The 26,557-nt window shown below is 40.1% G+C and overlaps 1 protein-coding gene across 3 annotated transcripts in view; it reads left to right on the forward strand.

Annotated features, from left to right (window-relative positions):
* FILIP1L (filamin A interacting protein 1 like) overlaps positions 1-26,557 on the forward strand; it is a 2,033,704-nt gene that overhangs the window by 1,936,958 nt on the left and 70,189 nt on the right. Inside the window, exon 1 of one of the 3 annotated variants that reach the window (XM_044071372.1) lies at positions 16,193-16,361. The exons of the other annotated variants lie outside the window; for them this stretch is intronic. The gene's annotated coding sequence lies outside the window, so the exon portion shown is untranslated. Of the gene's footprint in view, positions 1-16,192; positions 16,362-26,557 lie in introns of those variants that run through there. 3 annotated transcript variants of the gene reach the window in all.

The raw sequence follows: 26,557 nt of genomic DNA on the forward strand, positions 1-26,557 counted from the left end.
CCGGGACTGCCGGTTCATCAACCCTAGGCCTCGCTGTTTTGTCCTTGCGCTTCTTGGACGAAGCGGGCGTCGGAGCATCCGACGGCATTTTATAATTGCAACGCTTCCCAAACACTAACCTGGCACAGTCTAACCTCCTCTTAATAGTGCGTTTGTTAAACCTAGCACAAGAGCGGCAACCAACAACGTCGTGCTCAGGCCCTAAACAAGGTATACACAAGGTATGGTAATCCCTATGAGGTATCTGTTTCCCACAAGAAATACAGTTATTCACTTTTTCTGACATCCGGTTAAATACTGAGGCAAGAAAAACCAAAATGTTCCCAACGGGTACTTAGCCAACTCTGTTTCGGTCTGAAACTCCGGTTTCGGAAATATTTCAGAACGCCAACCTGCACTCGCAAAACTGCTTCTGCATCGGACCATGCGGCAAAAAAGACTGAGGATATGACGTCGGTCATGCGCATTAGTACCCTGACGTACTGACGTCAGTCTAATGCGCCCTGACCGACGTCAGCCTTATACTCTGGTATTCGGGCCGACTGGATGCGGACTATACCCAATAGTAAGGACTGCAGCAATGGGGAACGAAGAACATCTGGCAATTCAATGGTTTGATTAATGGACATTTCAGAGATCGCTTTTGGCAGAAATGATGGATTAATTCTCAGAGACACTATCTCTATGAAAAATCAAGTATGGACTCTTGATACATAAAGCTTGAAGCTCAGAAATACGTCTGGCAGAAGTAATGGCGACCAAAAACAAGGTATTCCATGAAAAATGCTTGAGGTCGCAAGAAGAGGCTGGTTCGAAGGGTGGCATTGTCAGAGCTTGTAGAACTGATGATAAATCCCATGGTTGAATAGGTTCTCTAAAAGGTGGCTTCAGATGATTCACACCTTTTATGAAGGTCTTGCACAATTTGTGGGACATGAGAGAGGAATCTTGGACACCTTCATGGAAATTAGAAATTGCAGCCAAATGAACTCTAATGGTAGAGGCCAACAGACCCGATTGGAAAAGGTCGGCCACATAGTCTAGTATTATCGACACTGGTGCTGAGAAGGGATCTACTTGTTTATCTTTCAGCCAACAGGTAAATCTTTTCCACTTGCTCAGATAAGTAATTCTAGTGGAAGACTTATGAGATGCAATGAGAATGTCACGTACTGGTAAAGAAAGATCATTCTGCCTGGCAATCAAGGGAATTGGAGTAACCAAGCTGTGAGCTTCAGGCTGTTCAAGTTGGGATGAATCAAGTTCTGTGGATGTGAGATCAACTCCGGGGTTGGATGGCGAATCCATGGTCGATCTAGTAGTTGAGGCCAAAGGAAGGGGAACCAAATCTGTCAAGGCCAATATGGTGCTATGAGGATCACCTTGCTCTTCAACTGACGGGCTTTCTTCAGAAACTGGGGAATGAGGAGAAGGGGTGGGAATACGTAAAGAAGACCCGAGGGCCAATCGTTGACTACAGCGTCTCTGGGTGACTGTCCCGAAGGGGGAATCAGGGCGAAGTAGTTGCTGCATTTGTAGTTGGTCGGGGATGCAAAGTGGCCACAGCAAGGACAGCCCCAGCGGTGGAAGATCTCCGCCGCTATCAAGGGATTCAGGGACCACTCGTGAGGTTGAAGAATGCACCTGCTGAGTCTGTTATCACGTTGGAACTCTAGGGAATGTGCGTGGCAAGAAGAAAACGGTTGGTAGCCATCGCCCATTGCCATATCCTCATGGCCTCTCGACAAAGGGGGTAAGATTTGGTTCCACCTTGCTTGCTGATGTACCAGACCACCGCCATGTTGTCTGATTGAATCGCAATTGTCCCAGATGGCAGCAGGGGATGGAATGCTTGCAACGCCAGAAGCATCGCCCTCAGCTCTAGAACATTTATATGCAGATGGGCCTCCAGTTCGGACCAAATGCCTTGGACTGTCTGTCCCAGACATAGCCCCCTCCACTCCATCAGGGAGGCGTCTGTGGTTACTGTGGCCTTGGGTTGCTGGGGGGAGAAGGGCAAGACCATTGTGATAGATTGTGTGTCATCCACCACTTTAAATCCTGTTTGCTGAAAGAGGATACTGAAAGGTATACCAAAGGTGAGCAGTAGCCATTGTAGAAGCCCCATGTGAAGGCTGCCATGGAACCCAACAGCTGTAGAACCAAGTGAGCCGTGGATTTCTCTCTTAAAAGGATTGGAATCAGTTGTTGCTTTATCCTTAAAATTCTGTGCTCTGGAATGGCAGCTCTGCAGTTCTTTGTGTCCATGATAACCCCTATGAATTCTGTCGACTGAGATGGGATGAGACTGGATTTTCGCCAGTTTATGGTTATGCCTAGCCTTTGTGCAGTGAGGATAGAGTATGCCAGGGCTTCTTCCAGTAGATGTCTGGTGGGGGCGGAAATGAGCCAGTCGTCTAGGTATGGAAACACCTGGCATCCTTGAAGTCGCAAGTGAGCTGTGACTACTGCCATGCACTTTGTGAACACTCTGGGGGCTGTAGAGAGTCCAAAGGGCAGTTCTCTGAACTGGTAGTGATTGGCGCCCGCACGGAAGCGCAGAAATCTTCTTGATGGCCTGTCCACTTTTATGTGGTAGTACGCATCTTGAAGATCTATTGAGCACATCCAATCGTCTTTTTCCAAAAGCGGGAGGATAGACTGTATTGTGACCATCCGGAATTTTTGTACTCTCACAAACTTGTTCAATACACTGAGATCCAAAATTGGTCTCCAGTCCCTGGTTTCTTTGGCACCAAAAATTGTTTTGAGTAGAATCCGGATCCTATCTTGTCTGGAGGGACTATTTGGATGACTCTCTTTCTTAGCAGCTTTTCTATCTCTAGTGCTGCTTCTTCCCTTTGACTGGGTGGAACATCGGGAAGGATTTTTGAAGGGACAGGAGAAATATCGAAGGGGATATTATAACCTCTGCTTATAATCCTTTGTACCCAAGAATCGGTGGTGATGGTTAGCCAGGCAGAAGGGTACAAGGAGAAACGACCCCCAATCACCTCCAGAGGAAAGGAGTTGGGCCGCTCTTCAGGAGCGCTGGTAGGGTTGGCCAGGGAAAGAGTCCCTGGAACCCTGGTTATGCGGACCCCCTCTGCCCTGAAAGGAGCGTCTTCCCTGTGAGTTTCCCCCTCTGCCTCTAGGGGAGAACTAGGCCCGTGTGTCACAAAAAGGACCCTGAGATTTCTTAAACCATATCTTCCCACTCTTTTAGTTTCGGGATAAAGCACGTTGAGGGGAAGAATAACGGACACCTACGGCAGAAAGGGTCTTACCGTCCTGTTCACATCTGGCCAGTGTGCTTTTAACTGTGGGTCCAAACAATAAAGAGGCCTCAATGGGAGCGTTAAGAAAGGAAACCTTAAAGGGTTCTGTGAAATTGCACAAGCACATCCAGGCGTGTCGTCTCACGACAGCAGCTGAACCCGCTGCTCTAGCTGCTCCTTCTGATGCGTGAGATATCAGTCGCATAGAGGAATTGGATATTGATTCAATGGTGGTCAGCTAAGACTCCACTTTGTCACGGACCTCATCAGACACGGCACCAGCCAAGGTTTCAGACAGCTCAGAAATCATATCCCTTTGAATCCTGGTAAAGTGTGCCATATAATTCAGGGACCTGATAGTAAAGGTCGCTGATGCAAAGGTGTGCTTCCCTATACTGTCCAGGGCCCGGGACTCTTTGTTAGACAGATGGAGTGTTTGGCTTTCTTCTGCCAGATCCTTTTTTGTTGTGGCTGCCACCACCAAAGCATCCACAGGAAGACCTTTTGACCAATAGGGATCCATAGCAGGAGGGGACAACATTTTATCTGGGCTCCTGGGAATAGCTTTGACGGTGTCATGAGCCTTCCAAGCACACTGCACTATAAGCCGGACAAGTTTATCGCCAGGTGGAGTAACGCAGGAGGTAGGACGCCGGGCGCGAAAGGCCTGGAGGAAAACAATTCCTCAGAGGTCGGATTAGAGGACTGCCAGTCACCTCTCTGTTTCAGGATTTTGAGGATATCACCACAGGATACCTCAGAGGGTGACCGAGGGGAGCCTTCCCCCTCATCAAAATCTGTGTCTTCAGTGAGGGACTCCTCTGGGGAGTCCATGTGCTTCCTCTTACACAAACCTTTCCGGTGGACTTCCTCAGCGGGAGAAGCTGGGGAAGACAGCGGAAAAGGGGTTTCCTGTGGGAATATGTCCTGAGCCCCTTGCTCTCGGTGTCCGCTCTGTGCGACTTGTGAAACCAGTGTAACAGAAAAGGGTGGAGGGACAGACAGTCCAGTATTGCCAGCAGCAGCGAAAGCCTTCTCCATCAGTTGGAAGGCTGGTCCACCTGAAGAGGAGTGAATGTCCAGGACAGGGGTCACCCCTCCACTAAGTGGCTCAGCCTGCCAACCGGGAGTCCCCGGATGGCTGTGGAGCAGCAAATTATGTGTGTCACAACTGACATTCTGGGTCGTAGCAAAACTTTCCTGCCACGAAGGCAACTGCGGTTCCTTAGTGAGATCCATAAAGGGAACCGCAGAAGGGGAAGACTGTGCTATATCCATGGACTTCAAAGGCAATGAAGGAGGAGAATAAGAAGGGGTCTTTGGAGATGGGTGATTACCTACCAAGGAAGGATAGTTCCTGGGGGGTGGGATACCCTCTGGCCAAGAACACCTGATCCACAAGACGCAACACATCGTGTTCAGAAAGGCTTCTAGTGGACCTCACGGAGACTGAGGGAGAAATAGGCTTGTCCACAGAAGAGGCAAACTCGGTGCCCATCTCACCAGTCTGCACCGAGAACAACGGTGCCAAGAGAGACTGGACTACAGCTGTCTGCACTGAAGAAGTCATCGGTGCCGAGGTCACGGTCTGCACCGACACAGGTATTGGTGCCAAAGTGGTTGTCGGTACCGAAACTGGAATCGACAAAACTGGAGTCAACAATAAACGCGTCAGTTCCGAGTAAGATGTCGGAGCCAACGTGGTCAAGGTCTGCGCTGACTGAGAGGCCGGTGCCAAAACAGTGGTAATAGTCTGAAGCAAGGAGCCCCTCGGTGCCGATATAGTGAAGGCTGCAGAAGAAGACGGAGCCGAGATCACTAATGGAGCCGAAGGCCCCGGTGCCGTAGGTCTAGGCACCGAAAGCACTGGGGCTGACTCAGTGAGCTCCAAAGCCAAAACTTTAGCCTTTTTAGGTTTTGATTGGTGAGAGTCTGCAGCCGGGGACGAAGGCAAAGATTTAGCCTTGGTAGGAACATCCAAGATTTTCTTATGGGCTCTAGGAGGGGTTGAGGCCTCCGACCCAGAAATAGCCTCTGAAAAGGGAGATTTAAGAAGTCCCTTCAGCAACAACTTGTTTTTCCTTTCCAACAAAGTTCTATTTGAAAAATTTTCATAGATAGTACAGGGCGGGTCAACAGATAAGTGGGACGCCCCCAAACAATAAACACACAAAGAGTGTGCATCAGATGTAGGTAGTTTGTGTCCACAATCAGAACACCGTTTAAACCCTGGACTACCTTTCCTATCTGCCATGATAGTAAAAGTAGACAGTAGAAAAGGGTACCAGCATTGGTAAAAAAGAATACCCGAAGGTATGAAAAAAAGGGAAGATTACCAACGATGGTAAGGGGAGAGATATCTTGCGGTAAAAAAGTAGAGAAAAGAGAAGAAAACTCAAGAAAATATGGTCGCTAGATGCGATAGGGTAAGAAACAACGAAATAGAAATTTTTCTGACAGAAAAAGTAATATAAATGACTATTTGACAACTAATAACTATACTTAGCTCAAGAGAAGCAGCTTGACACAACCAAATGGAAATGCGGCAAATGAAATCTGCGGTAACAGGGAGAGGGGGATTATGGGTAAGAGTTTAGCTCGAGAGTTTGAAGCTGACATGAGCTTGGAAAATGGACAGCTCGGTTCCGAAGTCGGAACCGATACCCATGTGTAAGGAATGAATGAGGATTAACAATATCAGATCAATACTTACCTATTCTCACTATATTTTCCTGACTGATCTAAAGACTTTTACTTACTAGAGCAAGGCAAGATGAAGTAGGTGAGAGATCCTTCTACATCAGGTTCCAAGAAACAGACTGCCCAGTCTGAATGACAGACTTCGTAATAAAATATCTAAATATTATTGCTGGGATAAGCTTACAAAATGACATTACATCTGGTCATCTGACTCTGTTTCTCACACTATCACTAATGCTAGAAGCTGCCAGGAATTTATCACCTATATGTTACCATACACACAGAGCTTTGTTCTGATCTGTTGCAGCTCCTGGAAGTCATAAAACAATTTCAAACCTCTACCCTTCCAGAGTAGCAATTAGTTTACCCCAAAGACAACACAGAAAGCTTCCTAGTACGGAGGTTTTGGCTCTGGCTGCTTTCAAAACTGTGAGATAACATCTTTATGGCCTAGGCCCAGTAATTAAATAATTTTTACTATTTCTCAAAGTCAGGTGGATTGAGATTACCCTCTTCTCTTCCAGTATCTTCTTTTACAATATACACATTTAAATGGTTACAATAAACCATGTATAATTCTTTTCTTTCCAGCAAGGCAACTGTTAACACATTTTTAACACAAGCAACTTTGCAAATGTATTTTCAACAAAAGCATCTGCACAAATCAGTTTGATATATAACTGATATATAATTCTTTACAAAATTCCAGCTAGTTGTGCTTGCATAAATTACACATCCACTGCCCTAGTTCTCCTGGCATAGCTGGCATTACCTCCTATCGTCACACCAATTATTTTAGATATCTCCATCTGACATTGGGCAGCCCTTCCTTAATCAGAGTAAGGGAGACAACTGACCCCCTCTTCTTGAGAACATGTACCCACTTCAACTACAAAATGAGCAGGAACTGTACATTAAGGATATTAAGAGCTCTACCCCTCTGACTTTTATCCCCAGAAAGAATACTGGGGAAATTAATGGTCTTACTGTCAGTTCTGAAACCATTCTGAGAAGAATGTTTAAGTTTGCCCTGAGGTTGACCCAGTTCTTGCAAAATAACAAGTGCCACTATCCGCGAATGAGGGGATAAAGCACTTAAAGCCATCTGACAGAGATTACAGCCACTACAGACTGTTTCAGGAGACGAGTTCAGGTTCCATGACTCAACCATCTCAAAAAAATAAATCGATAAACCTGTTAACCTAAATTTTAAATCACAAGGGGGAAATACAGTTCTGAACTTCCAGCTCAAAATACAAGTATTGTGTTAAAAACTGGCATATTTCTGAACAGTCAAGCAAAGTTCTGCATGGAAGATACTTCCACAGAAGTAGTCAAAATACACTGGTGAGGAGGTATGAGGCAGGAATGATGCTCGTACTTCAAAATCTTTATCTGCATGTGTACTGCAAACCATGTATCCCAGTTAAAGTTAATACCCCTTCTTAAAACTACATTCTCTATCCTCTTCTTATATACAATAGTTACAGTTAATACATAATACAAATACTACAAGACAGCTTATTTTGAATTACAACAGCACTATTTTAACCTCATACTACCATGTCACGGGTTAATTACAAACAATGCAAATGTATGCAGTAGGTCACTATCTGAATGTGGTTCAGTCTTTTTATATCAAGTTATAGTCTCCAAAATTCACATATGTATAATCATTTTATCTCTGTGTTTTTTCTTACTGCACTTCCAAATGTAGAGACTGATGCCTCTTCTTTCACATATTATTTTAATACTAGATCTGGCTACACCACCACTTCTCCATGTATAACAGACTCGGTCATCAATCTGGTTTTGGAACTAGCCAAATGCCCTGCAATTTTTTCACAAGGCTTTCAAGACCATACCATTCCAGTCTTATCACAGTTCTCTAGCATTATTACCACTGGCAACATCTGGATTTTTGACTCTCTAAGAAGAAAGTGTATTTACTAAACTCCTCATTTTAGCTGTCTGACCTCATGAATTAGATTCAGTCCATTTCAGGGATCTATGACTCCTCATATTCCTGTAAACTAGTTCTATGCACATAAGATTTTGGTTCAGGTGTATTTACAAGTACATCATTATATATGTCTGACTCTCATTCACATTTCTCAGTACATGCACTCTAACTCGATCTTCTCTTTTTTAAACATGACAGATATTTGGCTTTTCTGTCACAACAATACTTCTGCTCAGAGTATTTTTATTTCCAGAAATGTTGGGGGGGGGGGGGGGGATTCTTCTAAGCTGGGACATGGGCTCTGAATTGCCTAGAAAACACCTTATTAAATTTAGCAATTAATAGAAAATGGAAATTAAAATATAAATCTGTAATTTAAGTATTTAATATTGTAAAGGGGATAAAATAACTGTTAGTGGGATCCTTAGAAAAAGGAAAGGGTACATTAAATAGGAAAATATGTGCAGAACAATGTTCAGGAAGACTGAGATTTAAGGGAAAGCAGGAACTGAACATTTTGTATGGAATGTCAGAGTGAATAACACAGTAAAAAGGAAAAGTGTATACTGCATGAAAATAATTTACTATGTTTTCTTTTATATTAATGTATGTGTGCCTGTTTCACTGTTTTTAGTTGAGATTTAATACAGATTTAATAAAGATGTTTATTAAAAAATAGTACTTTTCCTTTTTGGCAACTATGCTACATTATCTTGACTCCCTGGTACTATCAATGCAGTAGCTTTAAGAAGCTTGTATTTAATTGTACTGACTTCTATATAGTTCCCTGATGTTGATGCAATGCAAAGGCATGCCAAGTGACACCGTACAGAACTTCAAGTTTGTAAAAAACAAAAGGTCATCACAGAATGAACAGTCATCATATGAAAATTTGTCTATTGGGCTTGCTGTAGATACAGATACTGAGTTCCAACACTTCTGAGAAAGCTTAGTTGACTGTGGCATTAGATGGAGTCTATCTGGTCAAGTCCAGAAGTCCAAAAAGAAGGGGGGGGGGGGGTAGAGGCATGTCGCACTTTTTCTGAGATGGTGTAAAATGGAAATTAGGTGCGTTACTGTAGTGGGGTGCAGCCTGCCACAAAGGAGGTGAAGGGTGGGCCAGCTTCCCTGCAACAGTATGTACATATATACATAATATGATATATATATATATATATATATATATATATATATATATAAAATAGTACAGACAGAGTGAGATACAGCAGCACAAAGATGATAGCTGCTCTTGTAGCAGATTAATAAAAAATCTTGCTACTGCAGCCCTAGAAAATAGCAAAAGAACACAGTGGAAAGTGGCTGCTATACTTATTCATGTATTATCAACTTAGCTTAACTGTGCTGACTAAGATTCAGGGAAGCATTCATAAATATTGTTCACCAAGGAGAATGGTTGGTACACATCCAAATGGCATACCAAACCCCAACGTGACTCGGAAATTAGGAAACTCTGCTGTGATGATAAAGTATTCTTTGCACAAAGTGCACATGCTAATGACAACCGCCCCCCTCCCAAAGCAGATTGTGTCTGCAGTTCTTAAACACTAGACTACCCGCTGCATGGGCTGTTCAGTGGGGTTAGTTATGGGACTTGAACCATGTACCTGCAGATGGTGTACTGCTTGTGACTGCACTGACCCCCCCCCCCCCTTCCCCACAGATATGTTGCTCAACTACTAGAGCTGAGCAGCACATTAGTGTTAAATTTAAAAAAGTACCCATTGCATGGTAGGAAAACCATACCTGAAAGAGTTCCCTGTCATGCATGTTAAAGCTACTACACCTTCCCTGTCCATACACAATGATGCTGTCAAGCTCCAACAGCACCAGACCCCCCCCCCCACCCCATACCATACTAAATGACTATCTCTATCATAATGTTTGAAGAAAAATCTTTATGAATCATGTTTAGGCATTATGGACAGCACACTGCTGAAGGAAACAGCTAGTTAACAAGGTAGACAAATCATACTTTACATAACTTAAACAGGCATGCAGGGATACAGCTCTGACTACGGCCCACACAACCTGGGTTCGATTAGTGTCACAAGCAGTTGATGAAGTGTCAGGTAGAAAGGGTTGTTCCAATCTCAGAAGTGAGGGTGGTTCCCACATAATAATCCATGATGGAAGCCAGGGACGTAGTCCAAAAGAGGGAGTAGGGTGGGAAAATTGACTGAGCTGCCGCAGAGGCAGGGAAATACTTCAGCAAATCCCCATTGTACACCTGCTCTCAGGACAAAATCAAGGAACTGCAGTGGTGGTAGGTAAGACATATGAAAAAAATGTCTAAAGCACTATCTAGCATGCTCCATGTCTGCCCTAGCTCACCTCACTGGAGTACAGCAAGGGGTAGTATAAATAAGCAGCAAACCAACCAGATGATGGAAGAGGAGCACTGGGATGAATGACAAGAGTGACAAAGGGAAGCAAAAAAAAAAAAACACCCTTATGCACCTTAAATAGCTGCTCCCTGCTGTGCTGTGTTGTATTTAAATCCAAAACATGTAAATAACAAAAACCAGTAAAGCAGCCATGACAGAAATGTACTTTAATAAAAAAAATTTAAAAAAGTAACTAAAATAAATCCTGAAGATCTGAAGAAGCATGCACAAAGTGAAAGCGCTCATCCATTTATTTTATTTTATTAAATTTCTATCGTGGTTGCCTTACTGGTTTTTATTTGCTTGTTTATTGCTTTCTCCAGTTTTGGCATCTGGGAGTTGTTTGGTGGTTTTGTTTTGCTGTAAATCCAAAACACAAATCATTTTTTAATATCAGAGTGCATAGTAAACAGTGATGAATTTACAATGTGCTACTGTCTCTCAGTCATTAAAAAAGACATGTTCCTTTGTAGGGCATATATCATTACTGCAATCCATGCCTATAAATTGAAGGCGGAGTACCCAACATATTGCAAGAATGCACTCATGCAATCATACTGCATTTAAGAGGCTGAGGGCCTTTCCAGTTAGCAAACTGTATTTTAACAGCTTCAGCTCACAATGGTTACCAAGGAGGACTGTTACTCCCTCTTCATCTGAGCAAACAATATAATTCTTGATGCAACGGTGAGACAGTGTGTGTGGCTGGGTGGGTAAAAGGAAGAGGTGGTGGTAGTGATGGCAGCACATCATCTGCTGTTTTGCCACCTCCAGCTAATTAGGTAAGGTTGTTCCATTCTTTCTACTTTCACAGATGGAATGGTAGTGTCTGTCATTAAACCAACTGTTCTACCTGCCAAAGACAATTAAGGGTAAAAAATATAAATTTCAGTTTCCTTTGTTCAACAGCACTGTTTTTATTTTATTACAAATGTAGTAAAAGTTTAACCTCTGAATTCTGCTATCTAATATCAAGTCTTCTGTCTGGCACAACAACTTGGAAAAACAGTTTCAAACGTGTATGCCAGAGAGAAGAAAGCAAGCCACTTGCAAGCAAGGAAACCATAACTCGCGTACATATTCCCAGAATGCAATACACATGGCAGGTTACATGCCTGTTTCCAAAATGGAATTACTCTGCACAGTTGACTAGGAGTAAATTCACAAATGTATTAGTTTTCTTAAAATAAATTAAAAAAAGCAGTAGTTTTGTAAATCTACTCCTAGTCAAGACAGCAGATCAAGTGTTGTGAATGATGGCATTTATTTATTTTGTGTGTGTGTGTGTGTGTGTGTGTGTGTGTGTGTGTGTGTGTGTGTGTGTGTGTGTGTGTGTGTGTATTTTTGTTTTCAACAAAAATCTCTTTGTTTACTTGGCACTTGGTTTTGGGGGACTGGAGTAGGAATATCCTCCTGCACACCAAACTTATGTATACCAACTCCTAGATTGACATACCTTGCAGAAAAGAGAATATTCCAAGAAATGGCATCTCGGACTTAGTATACACGAGTTCAATCTTTCGGTCATTGTCTCTGTTTCAGGACTTGCATAAGCAAGTCCCAACATTTCAAACGGTTATCGGTTACTGGCTTCTCAAGACCACTCTGCTGCTAATAAATATACAAACATATATTTAACCAAAGTAGACACATACAGAACATACAAAAGTCTACACATACAATAAACAGAGGTCAGGAATGAAAGCCTGGTATAATGCAGGTTCATAGATGTATGCTAGACTAATGACCACTAGGGTCTTTTATACACCTAGCCATGCAACCCAAATGTTTACATGAGTTATTGTGCCTTAGAGGTTATTTTGAGGGATGTATGTTAGTTAGGGCATGATTTAATGACGGTCTTTGTCCATCACTGACAAAGGCGTCAGATCAGGGGTGAATTTCAGATTTCCCATCTACTGGTCTGGGTTGCACTTTAGCAGGAATACGGAAGGACTCTGTTTTATATGGATGGGAAGCCTATTCCAGAGAATGGGTATTCTCTGAGATACATACCTATCCCTTCAACATGTCCTATTTAATTTGTAAGCAAAGTTTAAATCCTTACATGTAGTAGTTCCATATCGGTTAATTTTGTGGATATGCAAAAGGTCCGTCAGCAGCATCCAAGAATCCCTTGTACGCCAGGCATAAACTGCCACTGAGCAGTCTGTAGGAAACACAGTACTGAGATAAGGCTTTGAGGTTACCTGCATAGGACATTGTTTTTATGCTCTGTATTCTTTTTGTGAGGAACCTCTGTCAACGTTCCAGTTGTTGCACATGCCTGGTCAGGTACATACCAAAGGGGGAATTATACTCAATGATGGATCTGATGAGAGCTGAGTACAGTGGCCCAATGACTTGCCTGGATCTAGATGCCATGACCTTACTTATAAGTTGAGTGACATAGAATGATTTTCTTACTACCTCAGACACACGGTCAAAAGCCAAGTTACTATCTACCCAAGTCTCTAAATCCCCGACTACTATATCTACTTTTAAGGACTTTAGTCAATAAGACACCATGCCACACACTCAAGACACCTAGCTAAATGTTCTTCAGTTTTCTTTCTAAAGCTTCCATTTCTTTTTAAAAGACTCAGGAAGGATAAATGCCAGTTTTCATGGACAGCTATTGAGCAGTGCAGGTTAACTGATCTGTACAGATTCATGGAATATGCATATGAGGTCTGTGGGAATCAAATGCAAGATTAAAGAGAAATGAAAGTTGCACTATTTTTTAATCATAAAGTCTAGTCTGTCAGCCAAGTTTACAAACTTGGCTACAAGAACAAATTCCAACTGTGCAATGAAGAAATGACACACTAAAGCAAGCAAATATGAAACAGTCCCATTAGAATTGGAAAATTCTTAATTCATATGGTATATTTTTATCCCTCCAAGATCCGATTTCTTAAGACTGTGCAATCAAAGTTGCAGATCCTATCATTTCAAGTAAATGCAAATAACTGCCCCAAATACCAAACTACTAATCAGCTGTGAAACACCCACAGCACACAGTAAGTCAAACACTGCCCTGCACTGTACAAGGTCACCTATTCAAAGTTCACAAGTCTTTCTCCTATTAAAGTATATTTGTACTTAAACATTATGAGGACTGCCTTTGTCCTGTCTTTTTGAAAAAAGTATCCAGCAATATGCAATAATCTCCTGTTAATCATAAATAACCTTTGAGAACTGCTTGCCCTTCCCAGTCTGCATATTTAATAACCCACTGGATAAGCCTGTAGATGCTTAGTATAAAACAGTTTCCATGCCCTTGACAATAAATGGCCTGCAAATATCCAATACATTCCTGAATATCCTCTTTGTATCGGACATAACATCTTGAGAAAACCTATTCCATGCATTCACAATCCTTTCTGAAGAAAAAAAATATTTTACTCAATATTTCCCTGAAATGTACACATTCTGCTTCACAATGTGGCTTCTTTTTCTTGGACATTTCTTCTGAAAGATGCCATCATCTCTTACTTTACTAAAACATTTGAAGTAGTTGCAACTTTCTGTTATGTTCTTTCTCTCCCTCATTTTACTCAGCACTACAAATATTAAGTTGTTTTCACGTCTCTTTATATGGTTTTTGATGCAAGCTCTCATCTAATCATACATATCCTGTCTATATATATCTTTAGAGAAAAGAGGCTCCAGAAATGATTGCAGTGTGCCAGACTGGGGTCTCAGTCTCTCTCTCTCTCTCTCTCTCTCCGTACAGAAAGTTAACAAATATCCCTTCTGGTTTTACTAATGCCTTATTCTGTGCACTCTAGTAACCTAGAGGCTGTCAATAATACTTCCTTAGATTGCATGTTCAATTTTATGTAATGCAGTATGACCACTCCAGGACATTCTACATTCACGTATGAATTCATACTCCCATGCAACACAAAAGCTGGCAGTAATGGCAAGAAACACTTTATATCATACATCACCTAACTACCATAATTTATGTGTAGTTTATTTACATTACAAGAAAACTTAATTGCAGCCTGTACACAGCAAACTACATATCAAAGGTGGTATCTACGATAATTGTTAAACACAAAACAAATCATTTATAAGGAAAACATTCTTAGTCCTCAAAAAAACATATTTTGTTTTTGGCATTCATTACTACCATGGTTTAAATGTTACACATTCATAAACCTAATTATTTTGTCTGTAATAAGCTAACAAGTGTACTCAAACAAAAATAATGTACTATCACCTCTGCTTTTGGATAACAAGAATTGCTGATGAGATTATCGTCTTTATGCTCTAAAATTCATAGCACTGCACGGCTCATAAGCAACATATAAGGTGCCACTGCACAATACATCACCCCTGAACTACAACAATTCTACAGGCTTGCATTCCACAAAGACATAACAACAAAAGAAGGGCTGCAACATCTGGCAAAGGGAAGCCGACTTCCAGCAAGCTCATCTTAATGTGGAATGTTAATATAAGAACTCAGAAGAAAGTCCATGGAAAATGGCTTAAAGTACCTCCTTCAACCCCAAGGTTATATTTCAGTGGGCTTTCATCCCGTAGACCACTAAGAGTACTTAAAGCCCCTATATGAAGTTTCTAGACTGATAGAGTTGCAGGGTGGTTTCACCTCTCCCTACACACAACCCCAGATGGGGGTAGAAGGCTGTGGCTCCTATACCCTGGCAACATAAACATTAAGTCTGAAATTGTTGCACCTCAGGTTAAGGAGAATACTCTAAAATACTGTAACCTCGAGATTAGTACATATTCTTCCTACTTACACTTAGAATTCTCGATATTCCAAAGCTGATAATAACATTGCTTGGACTTTTAAAAGGCATCCCTGCAAAACAACAATCAATGAGGACACATAATTACAGTAACATCTAACATCAGGCAAATGCTCTCTCACTCATCTACCGCTACATCCCAAAATCCCCCTTAAAGATGATCACACAAATAACTAAGGAACAGCAAAAATCTGCTCCCTCCAAAACAAAGATCTTCAATAACAAAAGTCATGTAAGTAATAACAAAATGAAAGACTTACCACTAATCATCCATACGTCACCCCTTCAACCCAAACTCAGAACACATTTTTTTCCCTGCCAATAACATTTTTATTGAGAAGAAAAACAAAACAGAAACACAAACTCTGACATGCTTTTCCTCCAACAACTGCAAAGTTCACCACACAAAGACTCTAGCAGCACACCTGGCACAGAAACAGTTTTCCTCTTTAATATGTTACATGGCTATTTCTAAACTTGTTATCAAGAATTAATAATGGAATTTCCTGCCATTTCACAGACTGAAACAGCAGAGTTTAGTAGAACATAAGGAGGAAATAATTGCAAACACACAATTTATTTTCTTGAGACTTTCCTTTTATCTCCTATTCTGCAGTGACATCATCTATATTATCACTATCCCATTACCCTAAGTGAACCTAGACCTAATACTCTTTTTTACAGTCTCCACAACATGGATTATATAGCCCGCTACATCCCTGCCACTGTACAATACATCAGAATCCCAGTCACCTCAGCTGAGGGAAATGCCTGTGGTTTTGTAGCCTAGCCTTAGAAAAAATAAAGGTGAAGTTACAGACCAGTCAACTAATGACTTTCCTATCAATAACAAGAAGGAAGTGCTGTAACCTAAGCCTTCCGCACATTCTTTGCAGCTGTGAACTTGCTTAACAAAATGAATTATGTTGTGGAGCTGCAAACCTCAGATAGAGCCGGCAGGCTGTAATAAAGCTCTTTCAAATTCTGGCCATCACTACAGCACAGTACAGTCATAGACAAACTAGTCGGCTCAACCTAAGTTCCATATAAGGCCAGGCGATGATGTAATGCCCCATAGGCTTGGGGCATGCAAAGCAGCTATCCTTCATTGTTTGGTGTTACTGTTGGAATGTGCACATCCCTGCCGATACACAGAGGAGTCTCTTGCTCACTTTCACATCATGCAGCTCTAGGGGAACTATGGAGCTCCCAAAGTCAGCAGCATAAGGTAGGAAAGGACCAAGCAAAGCTTCATTTATTGTGTAAAAACTATGGTCTTAAATACTGCAAGAGAAAGCTAGCAGTCTATTTACAATGTTATGATTTTTTTTCTCTCTCTTTTTTTAATAGCCAGCCAGCATGCAATGTTTGCTATGACTTTTGATGCAGATGCTTACTGTTACCAGATGAAAAAGAAATGTAGAATTACATTTTAATTTGCATGGATGTTGAGCACTGGCAATTATATGCACAGACTTTCCATGTAAAACAAAGGAAATGTATCTGTCTATATGTTAAGACGCTACAAATACCCAGCTGCTTTATGAGATAATTTACATAAAACAACTGTTGGGGGCAATTTGTCATGTTACTTTGGAAGGTTCAATCATTTGTAACAGTGTTACTAATAAGCTACATGTAAAATCAGATGTGTAAATCTTGATTTATAATAAAAGCAGACTGGCATATTAGTTATTTGCTTTCTAATAAAGCAAACTTTGACAGAGGTAAATTTGTTTTTTTTAATGCCCCTCCCCTAATATTCTGAACATTTCTTACGAATACAAGTAAAGCAACAGAAGGGGACAGAGATTACTATTATCTTTCGTTTTCTGTAGAGTAACTCATCTCAATAAGTTTTATTAAAACATACAATGTGTGTGTCAGATGGAGTTTCTGCATTACAGCACTATTAACAGAAGTTGGTAAAAAGTAATCATATGAGGCACATGACTATCAGGAAACAGTTTCTGACAACTTTTTGGAAAGTCTGCTAATGTGGTTTCACATTTTCAAGACTACAAAGAAGTAATATGGTGTAGTAGTCGAAGTGTCAGTTATGATCTAGGAAACAGGTTCGGATCCCATGAGATGACATTTGATCTGTCAGTTCACTAGTACAGCATGGTTTAGAGCAAAAAGCAGTTTAAAGCAGTATGAATGAAATTCAGTGAACTAGACAGTCACAAAATGACAAATACAAACAGAGCTGTGTGTGATTTAACAAAAGAGGAAACTGAAGTGAAAATCTTTACATAGCTACAGTGATGGGCTTGCAATGAACACTAGTAATGTCAAGTTTTAATTAATAACGTAGCATCTTTTGAGGCACAAATGCAAATTAGTAATCACAAATGTAAATGCACCAGATATATCCATTATGTCTCTGCTCCTTGTTAAAACTGGTAAGACATTTTTATGAAAAGGATTTACAGCAAGATAACCTAAGGGAAATGATTAACAGACTTGTTTTGGAGAACAATTTCAGTTTTATTTACTGACATTCTATAATGATACATAACATTTCTTATTACTCTAGCATAACTCAGTCATAACGCAAGCTTATAAAACCCGCAAAATGGGATTTATTGAGAAGTTAATTACAAAAGAAAACATTTTTAGTTCATATTAAACAAAAATTAACTTGGGTGCTATAAATAAGTAAAAAAAAATATTTACAAAATCACTTTATTGATTTCAGCTTTGTTATTAAATGCTTAAACCATCTAAGCCATTATAACTCCTAACATTACAAATATAAACACCTGGTGAGACAAAAGTTGCAAGAATGTTTAACTTGAACTATTTCACTGCCTTAGCAATGGCATAATCTCTGCTGGATGAACATTTCCACTGATAGTGGAGTTAAATTAAGCAACATACAGCCAAAAAAAGCAAATATTTCCCTGGGTCTTTTCCTGAAACCAAAAGAGAGGAAAAGGTTGGATTGTTTTAAAAAGATGTGATGACAAAAAAGCTGTTCACTAAAATGACTGAGTAAGTATGAAATAAGGATTACGTATTCACTCACAGTTTTAAGCAGCACTGGAAAACTGTGATGGGTGAGGGAAGTAATTCTGTACAAACTAATACACGAGTAAAGAAACGTGGCAGCCAGTAATCAAATGTTGTATGAATCTCTCCGTTTCACAGCAATAGTTGGATACAGTCATGCTCTTACAAAGAGAAGACAGACTGCTGCCACTTCCCCGACCTTTCTCAATCTTCCATGTGAATTCTGATATGCTATGGCTCACACTAGAGGAGTGCTTACCAACAGTCAGGGAATTGTGAAGTCCTCCCTCCCAGACACACACACACACACACACACACACACACACACACACACACACACACACAGCTATACATGCAGATCATTGCTCCCACCAGAAAAACGTTTAGAGAGAAACCTAGAATTCTACATCATTGCGGTGCAGAATGGCACATTTCTTCACCACAACAAATAAAGACAAAATTATGCAAAAGTACCAGCACTTAAAATCAAGCCGCATTTGAGTTTCCTGACTGCAAACTTCATTTCAGTTGCTTAAGGCACCTGTGATTTTTAACAGTTTACAATGACGATGCCTGTAAGATCAGACTGAGGCCCACTCTCCATTAGAGCAAAGATTTTTTTTCTAGTCAGAGTTCCTAAAAACATTTGCTTATATCCACCAGATCTTTGCACTTCCAACCTGCCAATTACTTTTATAACTACCAATATAACCCCAAAAGGTGAAGTCCTTGAAATTACACTCCTAAAAGAAACAATGCTAAGACTGCTTAAAGAATTCAATGTCATGTAAGATTATGGTACTCTTTACTGAAGATGACTTAATCGACATCCCTATATCATTTTAAGAAGGCTTGTTGTACGCAAAGTGAAGGACAAGCCAACACACAGTTCCCATGCAGGGGGCTTCAACCCCTGCACCCTTCACTCAATATCAACTGCTTGGAGGCCGCAAAGTCTTTCATAGAATGGTACACTGCTTAAAACAATCAAAGTATACAGTTACTCTATAATGGGCACATTCCAAACTTGTCACTAGGGATGGTGAAGTTGAAAGATTACCATCTTCATAAATTCCAAAGTCAAGCAGTAGGTGGATTGGACACTCTAAAGTGGCAGTAGGTGTGAGTGTGTATGCGATTGAGTGGTACGGATGAACTATTGCGCCAGGGCTAGCCACCCGGCAGTGTAAACTTGGCTCAAGATGATTGTCACTGGTGAAGTGACACCCCGACCCCATGTGCAAAATGGGAAAAGGGGTTGAGGATGGATGAAGCACAGCATGATCCAAGAATTACTTCTGAAAAAAGCACTGTTAGAATTTAAAATGACACACACTTTCCTTTTCCCTCTGCCGAACCAAGCAATCTGAAGTGCTAACCACTGTCTGAAGGCATGCTTAGTACTGTCCTTCCCTAAAAAAAAAAAAAAAAAAAAAAAAAAAGAAGTCAGGCCCACAGGGTGCCGACTCACTCCTTCTGGATACCAAGCCAACCTTTCAGCTGCAAGTTTGCTCTCAGAACCAAAAATGATGGATTCTCATCACCAAAAGTACATCGCTTTGTCACAGTGTCAGCACAAAGCACTGATGAATTATTTTATAATCCGAGTTCAGTACTACTACTACACAGGTTCATAGGCAATTACTAGATTAACAACCCTACTTCCCCAAGGTGAGAATCAACTCCTGTACTTTGTGCGTCTGTAAACACCTTAGCCATTAAGTCAACTTGGTATAAAAAAGCACTGATGAGAAGCATTTACATCCTGTAGAAGAGCTGCGGTAGCGTTGTCGCTTCACAGTAAGACGCTGTCCGGTTTGATTCTCAGCTAGAGCGTATTCTGCGTGGAGACATGCGTGAATGGGCGTACCTTCGTTGAAGGTTGTGCGTCAGGGCTGGTAACTCGGCACGTAAAAATCAACTACCAATCATTAGTGGACCGGAGTTCCGGTGTGGCGACCCCTAACCGGGAAAAGCCGAAAGACACAACAATAACAACAAGAGGTCATTGTGTAAAAACCTTGTTACTTGACCTTCTCTAGGTAAGTTTAACATTATCTTATTAAACAGTGCATGGCAGCTATTAAACTGTCATACAAACTGCTGTTAAACTCACTGTTACAGTATGTGTACTACTCTGTTCTTTTATACTGGTCTTGTCCCAAAGACAAACATGACTGTCCATAGAGCTGGTAAGCATGTTATGTTATTCTGTTAACTACAAAAGTGACCTTTTCACCTCTTTTTGAAATTGTAATTTACACAGATTAACATGGCCACTTAGTGATGGCAAACATCTCTCAACTGGAACAGGAAAGCCATTTCCATAGCAAATATAAAGTGCTAGCATAAGTGCAACTTCAAACTGCTACTGTCCACTCCAGATCAGGTGAGGAAACAAATGTGCAATGTTGGAAACTTACAGTCACTGAGCTCACGTTTCAGGACAGTGCTACAAGAAATGGAACTGTAAAGAGCAAATAAGAACACTGTATAGGTATGTTACACAGTGCAGATGAACTGTAATGTTCACTTATGCCTCATCTGTTTGACAACTGCCCTCACTAAAAGCATTCATAACAAATTTGATCCCAATGGGCCTCTTCGTGTTCTTCACTCTATCACTAAGCCATCGACTGCAGAATCCAGAGGAATGGGCTGTTATTCCTTAAATGTTCTACATCCATGAACATTTCTGTATATGGCTGACTTCAAAAAACAGTAGGTCCAACCTCAACAGTGCTGCACCTGTCTATGATATCCTACTGACAAAAGGCAATAAAAGTGAAATTGAGAAAGGATATTCAGAAACACTAAGATACAGTCATTGTTGATTCTATAAAGGACTGAGTTAAGGAGTACAACATAGTGCTGATGTGATCCACAAAATAAGGGAAGCTTGGTCCAAATACTGACATATGACTACTGGCATCAAACATCTTTCTGAATATTTATATACTTAGACTTTCCTATAAGCACTCCCTGGCAACTAAAATACTGAACAGTCAACATTATTCCACAAAAAAACTATCAAATGTTCATTCCAGTCATTATTATTTCACATTCGGTGAATATTTAGGTATACAAGGCTCTGGAGTCTATTTCTCAGGCACAACTAATTAGAACATCCATCCACAGCCCCCTTTTCACATTTTTTGCATATGGGTCATATGCTGTCACAGAGGCAAGCATCTAGAGCCAATGTTCACACTACCAGGTGGCTAGTCCTGCTACGGCTGCTTGTCCATACCACACATACAAGCATACACACTACCAGGTGGCTAGTCCTGCTATGGTTGCTTGTCCATACCACACATGCAAGCATACACACTCATATCTATGGCCAATTAAAACATTTAAGTAAGTGAAATGAAAATAGTAACAATGGCAGCATGTCTGATGTTTTTCCAGGTAGCAAGAAGTTCTTAAAAATGACAGTGAGAAAAATATGTAGTGTTATTAAAGGAAACTAAATGGACATAGCTAAATGTAAGAGCTTTTGTTTAACGAGTGGCTGATGTGAATGAATCTTTAGATAGAGAGTGTTACAGGACAAACTGCCTATAAAATTACACTCGGATAATTTTTAAAGGAATGTCTCAACTTCCTGTACTTTAACAATTTTGTACTCAATTTTTTAATGTAGTCCACTTCTCATGCACAATGGTTCATTATTTACACCAAAATTTAAAACAAAAGACATTTCCAACGTCAGATATTAAAAGTCAGAAAAATGTGCACAAACTAAGTAGTGATAGGGAAATCGTATATCAGGTCTCTGGCAATTCCCAGGTGAAGGCTGGAAAGCAAACTTTGTAAAGAAATAACTACATAAGAAAATAAAATTAAAACAAAAGTTGCACTTCTCAGATCATGGGACTCCTGGTATGAAACATCATGCTACATTTCAGACATCTCCTGCATTTAATGGTCTGGCATCAATTAATGCACATAGAACATTCCTCTATCAAAACTGTAGATGGAAAAATAATCTTTTTCTTAAAAAGTGAGGATGACAGAATGTAAAATGAATATAAAAACATTTAAACATCAGCAGAATACTGTGTAATACAACAATTAAAATTCATGACCAACAGGTAATGCAGGAAGTAAATGCAACCCACAAGACTCATCAATCATTTATATTTGTTCTGCCAGAGATAATCTGATGCACACTTTAAGAATTGTATATATCAAGAATCAAACTTTCTTTGAATTAAATTCTTAGAGAATTCTCCTAATGTAGATCTGTTAATTCTGAATGCTCCTTTTTGACAGAGAAACGCCTCCACCCCAAACATGTACCACTTACAGAACACTTTCCATACTACAAGAAAAAACTACAAAGTTCAGCCACAGGGCAGTTTTGGTTGCCAGGACAACAAAAGGGTACATTTGAGTTTAAACAGTCTTTAAATAGCTCAAGGTAATTGGCAACATAAGAAAAAAGTGGGGACTGATGCCAGTTAGCACGGATGGATATATTACAAAAGACAAGCTCAAAAGCCAGCGTATTAGTGACCTGGCACAATGACTACAGGCATATCCCCGACAACGTGAAGTCAAATGATATTTTGAATGAATTTTGGCTTCATATGTTATCTACTAAAGCCAGTGTGTACAGTTCTTAGATTAACAGCCAGAAACATGTCTTACAATTCAGAAAGTGCAATAACATTTTGTTTTAATCCTGTATGTGCTTTCCAGTTTTGTAGTACTGTTGCATAACAACAGTTATCACACGTACACAGTTACAATGCAAAAATACCCAAATACAGGACTATTAGTCTACCGTAGCTTTATTAACCTACAGTGAGGTTTTATGTGCCAGTCAAACAGTTCAACCTTACATTATTTTCTCACAGAAAATTAAACATATATGTCTGTAACCACAGGTAGCACAGGTCCCTGCAGTCCACATACACACAATAAACAAAGTCTACAGTGCATTTTGTTGTGGCTATTATACAGATGGGTACAGCTTTTTCAAGTACTGAAAAAAAAGAACAAGTGCTAGAACAAACTTAATGTAGCCGAGTCTGATTTATACATATGCAACACTCACATTCCTAAGCTTAACTGGGCACTGGGGAGAAGACTTGAAGATACAAAGCAAGGGGGGGGGGGGGGTGCTTCCTGAAATCAAATATAATGTCATGTATATAAAGTTATGTTACTAATGCATTTTCCCCGGGCTGTGACTGAAACGGGTCCATTGGAATCAGTGCTCTACACTGGCTAACAAATTCAGAACAAACAAATAAATAAAAAATGTCTTAACAAAAACATTTAGAGTATTATGTGAACAAAATAATCACTTACAGGTCAATGGACAAATGTCCTAAACCTTTATTTCCTGGAGTCTGTTCTTTTTTTGCTTCCAAATAATGACAGTCCTGTGCTCACATCTCGAACAACCACAAACCATCAATGTATTTCCATGGGGAGAAAATACTGCCATAGCCATTGACACTATTCTGATTTTATGAATGCAAATGGTGCGTAGCCTTTGGATCACATGCCAATGAAGTCACGGTCATTAGTGAAAGCTGTCAGACATCTTTATAAGAAATTTATTAAACTTCATACATATTGTTGATGTCACAACTTTTCTGGGAAAGTGATAGGCCAGCAGTAGGAAATGATGGCAGTTGTTCAGTATATTACATAGCCCTTTTCTTTCATAGGGGCTTCAGCTGTAGTTTCTACCAATGGAATATATTGAAATGCATTTCCTTTCACATTGGAACTGCTACAGCAAGCAGCATATTGCACTTACACCAATGGCATTTTCAAAAATATTAATAAAATGACAGTACATTCATCACATAGAGGATTATAATAGGGTTGCCAATCATAACCAGCTTAATTATGTGTGAGACATGTATGCCAAGAAATTCTCCTTGATAGCATAGCTGGTGAGGCGAATCTTGACATCCATATCAAGAACACACAAAAAAGGGTTATGACTGGAGACCCGATCATAATTCTTTGTAGTACATGGAGTTTTATCTGCTCCATGTACTACTAGTAACACAAAAAAGTGTTTCCTTGGCTTTCAAAGCTGTAAAGCACTTGGTGAGCGCTGCAAGAAAGACAGTGCAAGAGATTTTGTTATGTTACGAAACATCAGGGACATTACTGGCACTGCCAGCAGGCAGAAACAAATCCGTTTTTTTATTGTGCCACTGTCTTTTGCTGGTCAGTACTGGTGGGTTTAACTGCCTCATGTGATAATCTAAAGAAGTGAAGCAGGGGGTGCTTAACATTCGTTAAGATTTGGTCTCGTGCTACAGAAGCGCTTAAATAAATCGTCTTTTTCTGAATACCACAGTGTAATCACTGCACTCCATGCATTTTAAAGTATTTAATACTGGCAATGTTTTAATTAAAACAACTCTACAATAAGGTTTATGTAAAGTACTATTTCATCTACATGTACACTCACTGCAAAAGCCTAATCGCTATTAAACAAAACAAAAAAAAAATAAACAAACATCGCAAGAAAACATTTCAGATAACTTGACAGTGCATTACTTTCACATGATATACAAAAGAAAAATTAATATTACTTTAGAAGAAATATGAGCATATGTAAGACAGCCTGCGTAAAGCTCTGTCGGACATTTTGTGCATAAATTCATTGTCAAGTACCATCTCACTGAATCAGTGCTTTAATGGGTTAGCATCAAATTAGAGCCAAAAATCATCATTTCTTTCATCTGTATTGTCCTACCCGGATTTTAAAAAGAACAATTCTTAGGGATATTGTGATTATTTTGACAATTGGGAGACATGCTGATAAATTCTGACTGCTCCTTCTTAACACACTAAGTAATCACTGGTCCTTTGTCACACTTAACTGGTTGAGCTCTGAACTGAATAAAGAGATACACTATTTTCTCTCATTTATTAGCAATAGTTCATGTTTTGTAAAGTGAGTGTGCTCTTTGGCTTTTCTTCTTGCCTCTGTATGTCTTCTGATATTGTCTTTTCCCTTTGCTACATAACTGCTCATCATCTCTTTTGTCCACAGACCTTGATATGCAAGGTAGCTTGTTACTAAACTTGTGTTTAAACAGCAAACTGGCTGGTGTAGTTCTTAATTTAGGATAAATGGACGCATTATGCAGGTTCATATGATCATAGGAAATACAAGGCAACTAAAATCACAAGACCATTTATGCTTTGCCAATACTCACCTCATGCTGTACCCACCTTTCAACAAGGGGAAAGCAGGTCAATCCTGGAGTAAATATACGAGTACCCATTCAATCACCCAGTCTTAATCTGAAGGATGCTAGGGCATCATTTTTTTGGGTCTATATTAAATAATTGATCGCTTCGCTTATCGAATGCCTAAACTTCGACTGCTAAGGGTCGAAAACTTATAATCTCGAACTGCCAGGGAAGCAAAGTCTTTCATCGTGAAATAATTTGCTTGACCATGCCACACTAACAAACTTCCAAGCCGCAAAAAAGAAAAGATAGAAAGAAATTTGCTTACCTGGCCGTTCAAGATTGTAAATTTTCGACATTAAGCTGTTGATATGTAGGAGTTCAACAAGCTAAGCTGTCGATTAGATAATATAGCCCCGTTTTTTTAACACACAGGGGAAGACTGTTATATAGGTGGGTTAGGCTCTGTGTAATAAATTTTTCTCTCCAGTATGTTTTATTTATGGGCTTGTGAAGACTTAAGCCAACAGATCAGGTATTAATGGAGCCATTTGATTTGCAAAGTTAATGGAGATTAAAAATAAATAAATGGACAGAGTCCCTATTGGAGCAGAATGCAAGTCATAGATCACCCCGCAAAAGCCTATAATAAATCAAGTAAAGTGATAGCACTTCAAAACCTTCCTGATAATGCAGGGACTAGGCGAACAACCTACTTGGTTAGGAACTTCTGGTTGCTGAATATATAGCTAGAAAGGTATATCCCAAAGAGGTTGTTGTACACAAAGGTTATTTCTTTTTCCAGCCTCATATGTTTTCAATGCTTTTTAATTAATTGGACACAATCACATACAAACAAAAGAAAAAAAAATATGCACACAATAACATAAGACAGAAAGTACATATCCCCACCACATCAAACCACCTTCCCTAGCTTGCTAGTTATGGAATACAGTTAAGTTACTGCTAGCAGTCAGTCCATCAGTCGTTGGCAAAGACAGATAACTTTTACTATACACATTTCTAGCAACCCTGTCTGCAGCCATATGTCATTTAAACTTACAGACTACTAAAAAGTTAGTGCTTAAATCCTGAAAGCAGTCTTCTTGATTAGGAGCCTCTGAGCTTTTCCACATCTTAAACAAAATGGTAGCAACAGAAAGTGCAAAAAATAAGCAATAGTTTGTTGCAATCTGTGTCCAGTCTGGCCTTGTGCAGTCCAACAATGAA

The sequence above is a fragment of the Protopterus annectens genome, chromosome 5.part0 (assembly GCF_019279795.1).
Source record: "Protopterus annectens isolate FY-2018-M chromosome 5.part0, PAN1.0, whole genome shotgun sequence".
Classification (NCBI taxonomy): Eukaryota; Metazoa; Chordata; order Ceratodontiformes; family Protopteridae; genus Protopterus; species Protopterus annectens.